Source organism: Rutidosis leptorrhynchoides, chromosome 5 (assembly GCF_046630445.1).
Source record: "Rutidosis leptorrhynchoides isolate AG116_Rl617_1_P2 chromosome 5, CSIRO_AGI_Rlap_v1, whole genome shotgun sequence".
Lineage (NCBI taxonomy): Eukaryota > Viridiplantae > Streptophyta > Magnoliopsida > Asterales > Asteraceae > Rutidosis > Rutidosis leptorrhynchoides.
This window is the reverse complement of record NC_092337.1, coordinates 109,888,894-109,900,442: the sequence shown is the minus strand read 5'-3', so window position 1 is coordinate 109,900,442 and position 11,549 is coordinate 109,888,894.

Genomic DNA, 11,549 nt, shown 5'->3' with positions numbered 1-11,549 from the left:
GTCTGCATTTGGGGCGCATATTCCTAAGTTTGCACTAATTTCTCATTGAGACCATTGATCCTTCAATTTAAGTCTGTGAATGAAAAGTTACAATCAATAAACAACTTAATACCGGTTGGTTGGCTTTTGTCCAGGTATGGCTTGTCTATAGATTACGCACGATTAGTTTTGATTCCAACTTTGTATAGTTTTTTTCATTTCGAGCCACCCAATTTCGTTATGCTTGTTATGCAAGTTTTCTTTTGTTATTCAATAAAAGAGCTTAGTTATAAAGTTTCATTTTTCTTGAAAAAAAAAACAATTTAATACGGAGTAACAAAGTTAGACATTGAAAGAATGTGTTCATTCTGATCCGGTTCTGATTCAGTTTTCATATTTAAATTCAGTTTTCGGTTATACTTTTATCAAACCAAAAATCAACTTTAAGACTAGATTCAACTAAATGGTTATTTAAGAAAGATTATTAGTAATGATAATGAAATTGTGATTGAAAAATCTAGAATGTTAAAATTTGAAACATTTTGAGTGTAATCGACATCGACATAAGTAATTAAAGTTGGTTTGGAATGGATGGGAATTAGGGTAGAGCTGGAAGAAAACTCACAGATGAAAGAATTGGAAAGGAATCGTAAACATAATTATTTATATTTTTGGCTTGACTAAAAGTTTTACATTATAAAGATGGAGTGTCTAAATATCAACACCCTTTTAATAAATACGAGTACCACAATAACAAAAATGGAAAGTGTTTTGTTTACGTGAGAGTAAAGTATTTGTTAAGGCCGGATTTAGTATCAAGTCGTTGTAGTATATTTGTACGTATTCCCGCCTGTCACGCGGGTGACCCGGGTTCGATCCCCGGCAGCGGCGTTAGTTTTTGTAATTTATTTATATTTCACCGAGTGTAATGTAATTTTAGCTTCACGTCTGGGCTTTGGTAGCCTAACCCACATTATGTATTTATGTTTTGTATATGGGCTACCAACAACACTTTTATGGCCCAATTGAAAACTTACGCATTTGTGTTTTACATCAAGCCTTTTTATTGTTTTTCTTTGTTTTTATTTTTAACTAGTGGAGGGTGGCACAGCAACATCGCATTAAGCTTCAATGATCCATTACAAATATAAAAACATATGGAGTAAAATTATTGGACTTCAATGATCCATTACAGAAATAAAACATAGAAAATAGAAAATTAATTAAAATAAAAACAAAAGAAAAAATTGCAAATTAAAAAAAAAAAAAGCAAAATTAAACTGCTACCGTTCACATTTTATTTGGGCAATCAAAAGTTTGACAATAATTTTTATCTTTTGCTGCCTAATCTCATTAAACTAATAGATATGTATAATTAGAAGTTAGTGATTCTGAAAAATGTATTTTGTAATATACATGCAAAGTTTTATAGAAATTAATAAAGTAACTAAGTAATAAAGCTTAACTTGTTAAGTGTTTAATTTCAAATCTGCTAATCCGTTAAGTGTTTACAAGTATTGCCGTCTTAATAATTTTGAGGTGCCTGTTCTAGACATAACAATGAGCCCGTTATAGATATTAAAAAATTTAATAAATCTATATAGTCATATAAAGCTCTATAATTATGATGTCATCATTAAGCTAATTACCCTTTAATTTTCATAATGATGATGTCATAATTATATATGAATTTAATTAAAAACATAATACGAAATCTTTTATAAAAGAAAATAGTAATCTTTTATAAATTGTAATTTTAATTTTCTAAAAAAATTTAAAAGACATTTATTATTACTAATTATTATTATTATTATTATTAAAAATATAAATACTAAAATAAGTTATTAAATTATTTCGTTTAAACAAACCCGTGATTTCACGGGTCATTTCACTAGTATAATAAGAAACTACTAAATTATCGGTACAAGCGTAACATTTTATTTTTTCACAAATAATTGTCAATTCATTTTAATTAAACTATTCTTAAAATAAAACTTTTCTCCAAACATCTTTTAAAAGCAAAAATATACTCAATACTGCCTAAGATACTGTTCTTAATACTTCTTAAAATATCGGTCTCAATCAGCTCTTTAAACTCGTAATATGTAACTAGCTAATTAAAATTAACTTTTTTTTAAAAGGCAACAGTCGGCATCGAATACTCTCATTTGCCAAGCACGCACGCATTTTCGGGAGGAAACTCAAATTATATTGCAGGAACCCGATCCTTAAATCATCCCGAGGGGGAGATGAACCGGGCTTGAATCCTGAATGAATTCGGGAGAAAATCCCCCTGAGGTCAATTGTTTAAATAATATTATGCTACTGTACGTAAAAACATGCATTATAATTTTTAAAAATTTTGAGCCCCTATAAAATTGAAGGCTCTCTTCGGTTGCGCACTTTGCACATGTACCGGAGACACCCCTGTTTACAAGCTCCCTACTTGAACAAACCTGATTAATCGAGGGATGTTTATTGCAAATGGCGAATGCCCTTTATGTTCTTTTAGTCCAGAAACGGCGGATCATTTATTTAAATCATTACAAAAAAAAAAAACTCCCTTGTGGCATGGTATTATCTCTTGGTGGGATTGATCGTTACCGATCCAAAATAGCGTGGCAAATGCTATTAGCATAGTTAATTTCTTAACATGTTCTAATGCTCTTGTTAAAACATATGCAATCTTGTCCTTTTCATGTCTATTGTTCTTGATTTTTTACACACTTTTGTAATGTATGTTTTATGTTGGTGGCCAATGTGTGAAGATTGGAAATTTAATTTGCCTTAATGGAAGTTTATGTGCTTTATGCGGATATTCAAGTCTCGAAAGTGTTGATAGTAACTTTGGTTCATCTTAGGGTTTTATAACCCCTTCTGATAACTTCTAAATTATACATATATTTGAATACATTTTAAGGAGTTATCTTAGCATTTTAAAGACATTTTAATCCTAAAACATACTAAAATAGGTAAAATGGGGAAAAAATATATTTCTAATGATTTTATCAAAGTTATGTATCAAACAGGATCAAAAACAAAGAAAACTGCAGAAAAGGCTATGAAGCCGCCGTCAAGGGTTCAAGGAAGCCACCGGCTTGGAGTTGAATATTTCAGAGAATGTGATGAACTTGTTGACCAAGCAAAATTCAGTTAAAGACGTCGGTTTTCCACGGAAGCCGCCGGCCTAATGGACACGATTTCTCGACTTGTCGACCAAGTTCAAGTAAAAATGGAAACAAAATCAGAAAGATTTGCCGGATCACTGAAGCCGCCAGCCTGCTACCAAGCCGCCGGCTTAATTATGATGGCTACACGTTTTGTGCTTGCGAATTAAGTTAAACTTGCAGAAGGAGTCACCGACCCAAGGCAAGCCGTCGGCTTCTCAATAAAGCAGCCAGCTTGGCCACCATTTCTGAATAATATAAATAGAGGGCTCCAGTCTCAGTTTTAAGTGTGCAATTGAGTACAACTCAATACAGTTTAGTTTAGTTTCATTTTTCTTTTAGGGTTTTCTCTAAAACCATTAGATTAGATTTACTTTTCATTGTACTCAAGAATCATTCAAGTTTTAATTCAAGTTTCTTACATCTACCTTTTTAAGGTATGATTCTATCTTTACTTTATTGTTTAGTCTATTTTATTTACTTTAATTGTTTCTGTTCGTCTTCTGTTATGAACTAAACGTTCATAGTGGTTACATGGAGGGAAACTGAACTTCATCTGGGAATCAGATGAAGCCGCTGGCCTCACCTTCCAAGTCGCCGGCTTGGTGGGAACAAAGCCGCCGGCTTCGTGTGCTTTATCCGTACAGTTTCTGGGATTGATTAGTACTTGATCCATGATTCGTGTGCTTTATCTGTTTTGCTTAAATATACTTGTTTGCCATGCTTAATGATTAAATAACATGATTCTAGGATTGATTAGTACTTGATCCAATGATCTATTATTCGATTCATGCTACTTGTTTAGATCTAGTTCATCAAACTTGTTAAATTGAATTGCATTCAACTAGGTTAAACAGCATAATAGTGATAAACTTGTTTAATTGGAATTACGCTTATATAATAGAGTTTGATATTGTTAGGCTTAATCGAAGAACATTTGTTTAGATTTGTTTAATTAATGATTGCATGAGAATTTAGTAGTAATTGACTTTCAGCTAGTAACTTGAGTTGATCTACTTGGTGTTTAATAGCTTATATAATTTGTCAGTCTATTTGCATGTTGATCCTCATCACAAGATTAATATGTCATGTAATTGAATTGAATATGAAGAATTGAGATGTTAGTCATGCACATCACGTGTCTAGCATATGCTTTAAATCCTACCTATTGAATGATATGCAACACTTAGCTTAGCCTATTAAGGGATAATAGTTGGTCTATGATTATTATTCTGCTTTGTGTTAATATGAGTCGTGAAACATGTCTAATATGATTCCCGTATGAGTTATTCGTTCATGTAACTGCTTTTATTTATAATTGTTTATTTTGAATCTTCAATTCCTTGTTTTATTTTATTGCTTTGTTTATCTTTAAAGAATTACTTCCCTAAGAGATAAGAATCTATCACATAAAAGACATAAACATCTATCTTTAATTCTTTAATAAGAATTAAACTATTTAAATAAAACAACTCTTATCCGCATCTACGCTCTCTTGGGACGATAACCTAAAATACTGCATCTGATTGGGGTTTTGTTGCTCGTTAGGGTGTTAAAGTGTATTAATAAAGGTTTTATAAATTTAAAAGTTGAAATAAAAGATTAAGCACTACTGCACACACTTTTGACACATCACCTTCCTTGCGACGACCCGGGAATTTTCGACCAAATTTAAAACTTTATCTTCATATGATTCCGATACGATAAACAAAGTTTGTTAAGTTAAATCTCAAGAATTTTAAACTATGTTCATACATTCATTTAACCTCGACCAAATTCCAATGATTAACGAACTGTTATATGAACGGATATGATTATAGGTGTATTTGTATATATTATAACTTGAAAACATTAACAATATTAGCCGTAAAATACTTTACATAAACGTATTTGTTTCAAAATATATATTCAAATAATTATCAATGGAATTAGAAGATGTTATCAAATGATTGATTTAACAGTTACATTGAATTATGATTACGAGTCTCTGTTAAGAGGTCCACTTTGATTTAGAAAACCTTTCATTTTTAACGGTATCCGGAATATTTGGTAAAAGTGATTTACAAAAGTGTCATTAACGAGAGTTAGTCAAAAGTTAGTAATCATTTCCGTTTAAATTTCAAAAGTGTACTTTACTTTGATTAACTCGTGTCCCTTGATAAATCAACTATTTAGTTTTCATATTAAAAACATTATTTGGTAAAATAACTACTACGATTTAAAACGAGTTAAATTATATAAAACGAACTTTGAAATGTAATTAGTTTTAAAAGACTAAATATTATATCATTAGATAAATATTTCAAACATATATATTATGTACAAATTTACAATTCTATATAAATATAAATATAAATATATATATATATATATATATATATATATATATATATATATATATATATATATATATATATATATATATATATATATATATATATATATATATTCTAACTTAGTCATAAAATGTCATGATTTAAAATAATATATTTTGATAAACAACGAGTCACTGATTTATAGAAGCAAATGACCACCACGCTCAATTTTATAAGTTACATTTTTATAAGGTAATTTATTGATGAGTAAGTCAAATTATTAATAAGGGTACACGTCGCGTAACGTAAAAGGCTAGTTTTCTAAATGTACGAAAGTGCGCTCGAAAAACTGAAAGTGGTACATGAGTCGAGTGACAACGCACGAGTCATTTGAACAAAAATTTCATTTTAACTATGCACGAGAATATAATATAATATTTAATTAATTATAAAGATTAAATATATTATAAAGTTTAAATATATTAAATGATTGAAATCATGTAACGTGTAACATTATTAATCGAATATTGCTGGTACCAGTTGTCATGCAAGTGCATGAATAAATCAAAGGATACTCGGTCACAAAAATTCTTTATATATCAAGCAGGGTCCTCTCGTTGCACACACATATAAAACAGATAGAGTGACATTACTCCGTATATTATTCATATTATTATTATTATTATTATTATTATTATTATTATTATTATTATTATTATTATTATTATTATTATTATTATTATTATTATTATTATTATTATTATTATTATTATTATTATTATTATTATTATTATAAAGATTAATATTATTATTAATCTTATTATTATTAGTAGTATTAGGAGCGATATTATTAGTAGTATACATAAAATACTACGATGGAGTGCTGCTCGAGTAACTTAAAAATGAGTTTTCAAAATTAGTTTTTGAGAGGGATAGAGCTAAGGAAATTATGGGTTATAGCTATGGAGGTGATGGGTATGGTTCATGGGTATGATCGTGAGGTCAATTTAGTGTTTATCATCTCCGTTGCGTCTACGTACCTTTCCTGCAATATTGAATCTCAATATTGATACGTAAGCACTTATAATTTAATTTTTACATATTAATAGTGTATCACTGACTAGTGCTCGAGTATATAGGATTATGCATGCGGGTACTTTTGATATTGCCCTTAGATAGGTTATGTTGAATCTTAAATTAGTTACCTATGCGGTTGAAATAAGGTATAAGATATGCATGTCGTTGGAAAGCTAGCGAAAAATTAAGAACTTTTCATTTAGATATCGAATGGTTTCGATGAACGGATTAGAAGTTATAGTCAATTGAATTTTTGTATTATTATTAAAAATGATTATTATTATCGTCGTTATTATCGTCGTTCTAGTTTCTATTTAATTATTATTATTATTATCAATAAAAAATATTATCATTAAAAATTATTATTTTTATTATTATTACTATCAGTATTATCATTAAAGTTATAATTAGTAATATCATTAATATTATCATAACATATATCATCATTAGTATTACTATAATTAAAAACTAATATTAGTAACACCTAATTATTATGATTACTATTATTATCATTAACATGAACACGATATAAAAGACGATTAAAAGCTATTAAACGAATCGATTAGGAAATAATGAGTATGAGTATCATGATGAAATTAAAATATTGTAAGATATTGATTTAGATAAAGCTATCGATCTTATTATTTTCATTACTATTATCATTAAAAGTATCATTAGTATTAAAACTATCATTTTAACAAAAATTATCATTTTAATAGAAATGTCATTGTTATTATAAAATATCATTATTATTATCATTTTAAATAAAAAATTTTATTTTAAAGTTAACATTAAAAAGTATCGTAAATATTAAAGCTATCATAATTAGAATTATCATTTTATCATGATATCATTTTTTAGTAAATATAAATATTGATATTTTTATTAATAGAATAATAATAATTATTATTACAAAATAATACAACTTTTACTTATTATTATTATCAATGTTATTTTATCAAATAAATATGTAATACAAATAATATAATTACCTTAATACTACCTATCATATTATTTTTATGATATTAAATGAACTTTACAAATTTTATTACTTAATATATATAAAAGTATATTTTATTATATAAATTTTAATATAAAATTTTATTTATTAATAAATGAATTATATTATTTACTCTAATAAATATTTTAAAATATTTAAAAAATATAAAATGACGATATTTAAAATATATTATAATTATGTATAAATTTTGGAAATCATTTTGAGTCAAATTGACTTTTGTTGACTTTTGCATATTAGTCTCGAGCATTAGGATTGTGGTACACTATGACCTGACCTAAATTGTTAGACAGTTATTGACCAACATATAAATATATATATATACTTAATATAGGTTTGTGAATCCGAGGTCAACCTTGCACTTGTTCAATGACGTCATATGTATTTTTACTACGAAATACAGTATAGTTAGTTTCATTACTCCCCTTTTAAATGCTTTTGCAATATATATTTTTGGGACTGAGAATACATGCTTTTTTATAAATATTTGACGAAATAGACACAAGTAATTGAAACTACATTCTATGGTTGAATGATCGAAGCCGAATATGCCCCTTTTGCTTGGGAGCCTAAGAATTAGTAAACCGATCTACTAATTGACGCGAATCCTAAAGATAGATCTATTGGGCCTAACGAACCCCATCCATGGTTGCGGATGCTTTAGTTCTTTCGATGTTGTTTTATATCATGTCCGATGGATGTCCCAGAATGATAGGGGATATTCTTATATGCATCTAGTTAATGTCGGTTACCAGATGTTCAATCCATATGAATGATTTTTGTCTCTATACATGGGACGTATATTTATGAGATATGGAAATGAAAATCTTGTGGTCTATTAAAATGATGAAAATGATAGATTATGATAAACTAATGAACTCACCAACCTTTTGGTTGACACTTTAAAGCATGTTTATTCTCAGGTGTTAAAGAAATCTTCCGCTGTGCATTTGCTCATTTTAGAGATATTACTTGGAGTCATTCATGGCATATTTTGAAAGACGTTGCATTCGAGTCGTTGAGTTCATCAAGATTATTATTAAGTCAATTATAGTTGGATGTATTATAAAATGGTATGCATGTCGTCAACTTTCGTTGTAAAGAAAGTTTGTCTTTTAGAAACGAATGCAATATTTGTAAAATGTATCATATAGAGGTCAAATACCTCGCGATGTAATCAACTATTGTGAATCGTTTATAATGTATATGAACAGGTCATTTCATTCCTTGTGTAACGACCTGACTTTTTCGACTTATATTTTTGTGCTCTATACTTTCATGAATCTGCGTATATGTGCGTACTGAGCTAGTTTATGCTCTGGGATCTTATTTCATGATAATTACTTTCGTTAATGTCTTAAAACGTGTTATTAAGTGTTTAATCACTTAACTTGATCCTCGAATGCATTTATGACCGTTAGTGTCACTTGTCGTTTTAGAACGAGATACATACTTGGTACACGTTAACTTTTGTCATAATTGGAGTATTATGACTACTTAATCTTAATTGTTATTTTCTAATGACAATTACTTAGCTTGACGGTTGCTTAATTACACTTAGTGTTTTATTAATGCACTAGTTTGTATTATTGGGCTTATCACCTTAATGGACTTGGTTTAGCAAAGGCCCACCCTACTTAATCTATTGGACTAGTAAATGAACTCATCTTAACATGTTAATGGTCCCATTAAGTTCGAATTAATCCATTTTAATGAGACAAAGAGAACCAAGCATGCTTGTACCTCCTTACATATTTTGGCATCATGCTCCTTACCACCCAACATGTCAACATCACCTTTGTACCACCACCATGGACCACACCAACACCACCACCACCACCCCAAAACCAACGGTTTTGAGGGGAGTATTATTTATATTTATATTTTTTTCTCTTTTCTTTTGGCTATAAAATGGCAAGACCTGTTCACATTTCACACATCTCATCCCCTCTCTATTTTCTCACTCTAAAATTCTCTCTCAAAATGTAAGTTTCAAGTTCTTTTCTTCTTCTTCTTTTCTTCTTGAAATTGTGTATCATCATCATCATGTTCATGGATTCTAGTTTTTGTAACTTGAATTCTCATACTATCTTGCAAGCTTCCATCTCTTGTATGATGAAGAAGCAAGAACAAGGATCAAAGCTTTGTAGCTTTTGGTTCAACATAAACTTGTAAAGATCTAAGTTCAAGAACTTTAAGATCTCCTTTTTATTCAAGTCTTGGATGCTTAAGGCTTCTTGTATGAAGATTCAGGCTTCTAGCTTGATATCTTCTTATATATTGGATCCAAGCTTGAACTTGTTTATTTCTAACTTTAATTTCTTCTTAAACCTCTCTATTTTGTTAAAAGATCAAGACTTGTGTCTTTGATCTTCATAAAACTTGTAGATCTAGCTTTATGCTTCAAGGATCTACAAGAACCTTTGAGATCCAAGCTTTCTAGCTTAGGGTTTCACCATCTTGTTTAGATCTAAGCTTATTAGCTTTTGATCCCATTTCTTTTACTAGATCTAAGCTCTCTAGCTTATGGTCTCATGTATCTTGTTTAGATCTAAGCTTTCTAGCTTATTGTCTCATTAAATTTGTAAGAATCCAAGCTTTCTAGCTTAGGGTTTTATTTTACTTGAAGACCTAAGTTTTGTTGTAGATCTCATGCACTTGTAACCTTTTTATAATTTTTATGGTGATAAAAATCAAGTCTTCATCATCTACATATGACAAGACACATAGATTTATATAAAGATGATAAGAAACGATGCTTAATGCTAAGGATGTGACTTTGGTTCATCATGTAGCATTGGACTCTTAAAGAGTTGGTTTTCTTTTCATCTAACGTTAATAAGTGTGTTAATAGTTAAAACTTGGTCAAAATGATGCTAACACACCAAAGAGTTGTATACTTGAGGCACATACTCATCAAAGATGAGAACCGTGATAAGCATCAAACACCAAGAAACTTACCGGAACACTTAGATCTGTTTTTCAAGGTCTGATCAGACTCCTGGGACTACTGGAAAGCTGATTTCCAGATAGTTCGGGATGTGTAGATGACTTTTCATTTAAGACTCACCTAAATCCGAGGTACGGTTTAGGATCTATAGTCTTCCAAAGTTCACTACACCTTTGTAACGACGTGCTGAAATTTCTGACCTACTCGCGCTTTGACCGTCACCACGGTCAAACAACATCGAGTTAGGATCTAGATTTTGGAGAGTGGTAAGAGGACTCACAAACGGAGCCTTGGCCACTGGCCACACGTCATTTCAGTTTGTATATAGGTCGTAGCGGCTGTTCGAATTCAGCTTTTTGTTTCGATCTCTATTTTTGTTAAAAACTTACTTTATTGTTTACACATGATGATAATGATGATACTTAAGACTTAAATTATTTACTTTTAAACTTTTGGGGATGATTTACTGACTTAGTAACCTTTGACTTAGGTTGAGGACCTTTCGGACCGACTTACTACTTTTTCGTATCGACTTTACCGCACTTTCACTGTGAGTTATAGCTCCCTTTTTACTTTAACTATTTTTGGGACTGAGAATACATGTGCTTTTTATGTTTTACATACTAGACACGAGTACTTAAACTTTATATATGTGTGGGTGATATAACGGCACAAATTTTCCCCTTAGCTCAGTAACGTTTAGTCATTGGTTTATGAACTGGTGAACGCGAATCTTAGATATGATCCATAGGGTTTGACATGCACACTCGGGCTAGTCGCGCTAGCATTTAACGGGTGTTTAATACTTCGTCTATTTTAACGCACTCACCAAGTGTACTTTTAGGGGGTGATATATTATTTTACGTTAAGTTAGTTACCAAGTGACCACGGTTAAGCATATACTTTTCATACTGTTTTGAATATGAAATCTCATGGTCTACAGTACATTGCAGACTACAATCAAAATATATCTCACCAACATTCGTGTTGACAATTTAAAGCATGTTATTTCTGAGGTGCTTGGACGTTGTTGCTTCCGCAGT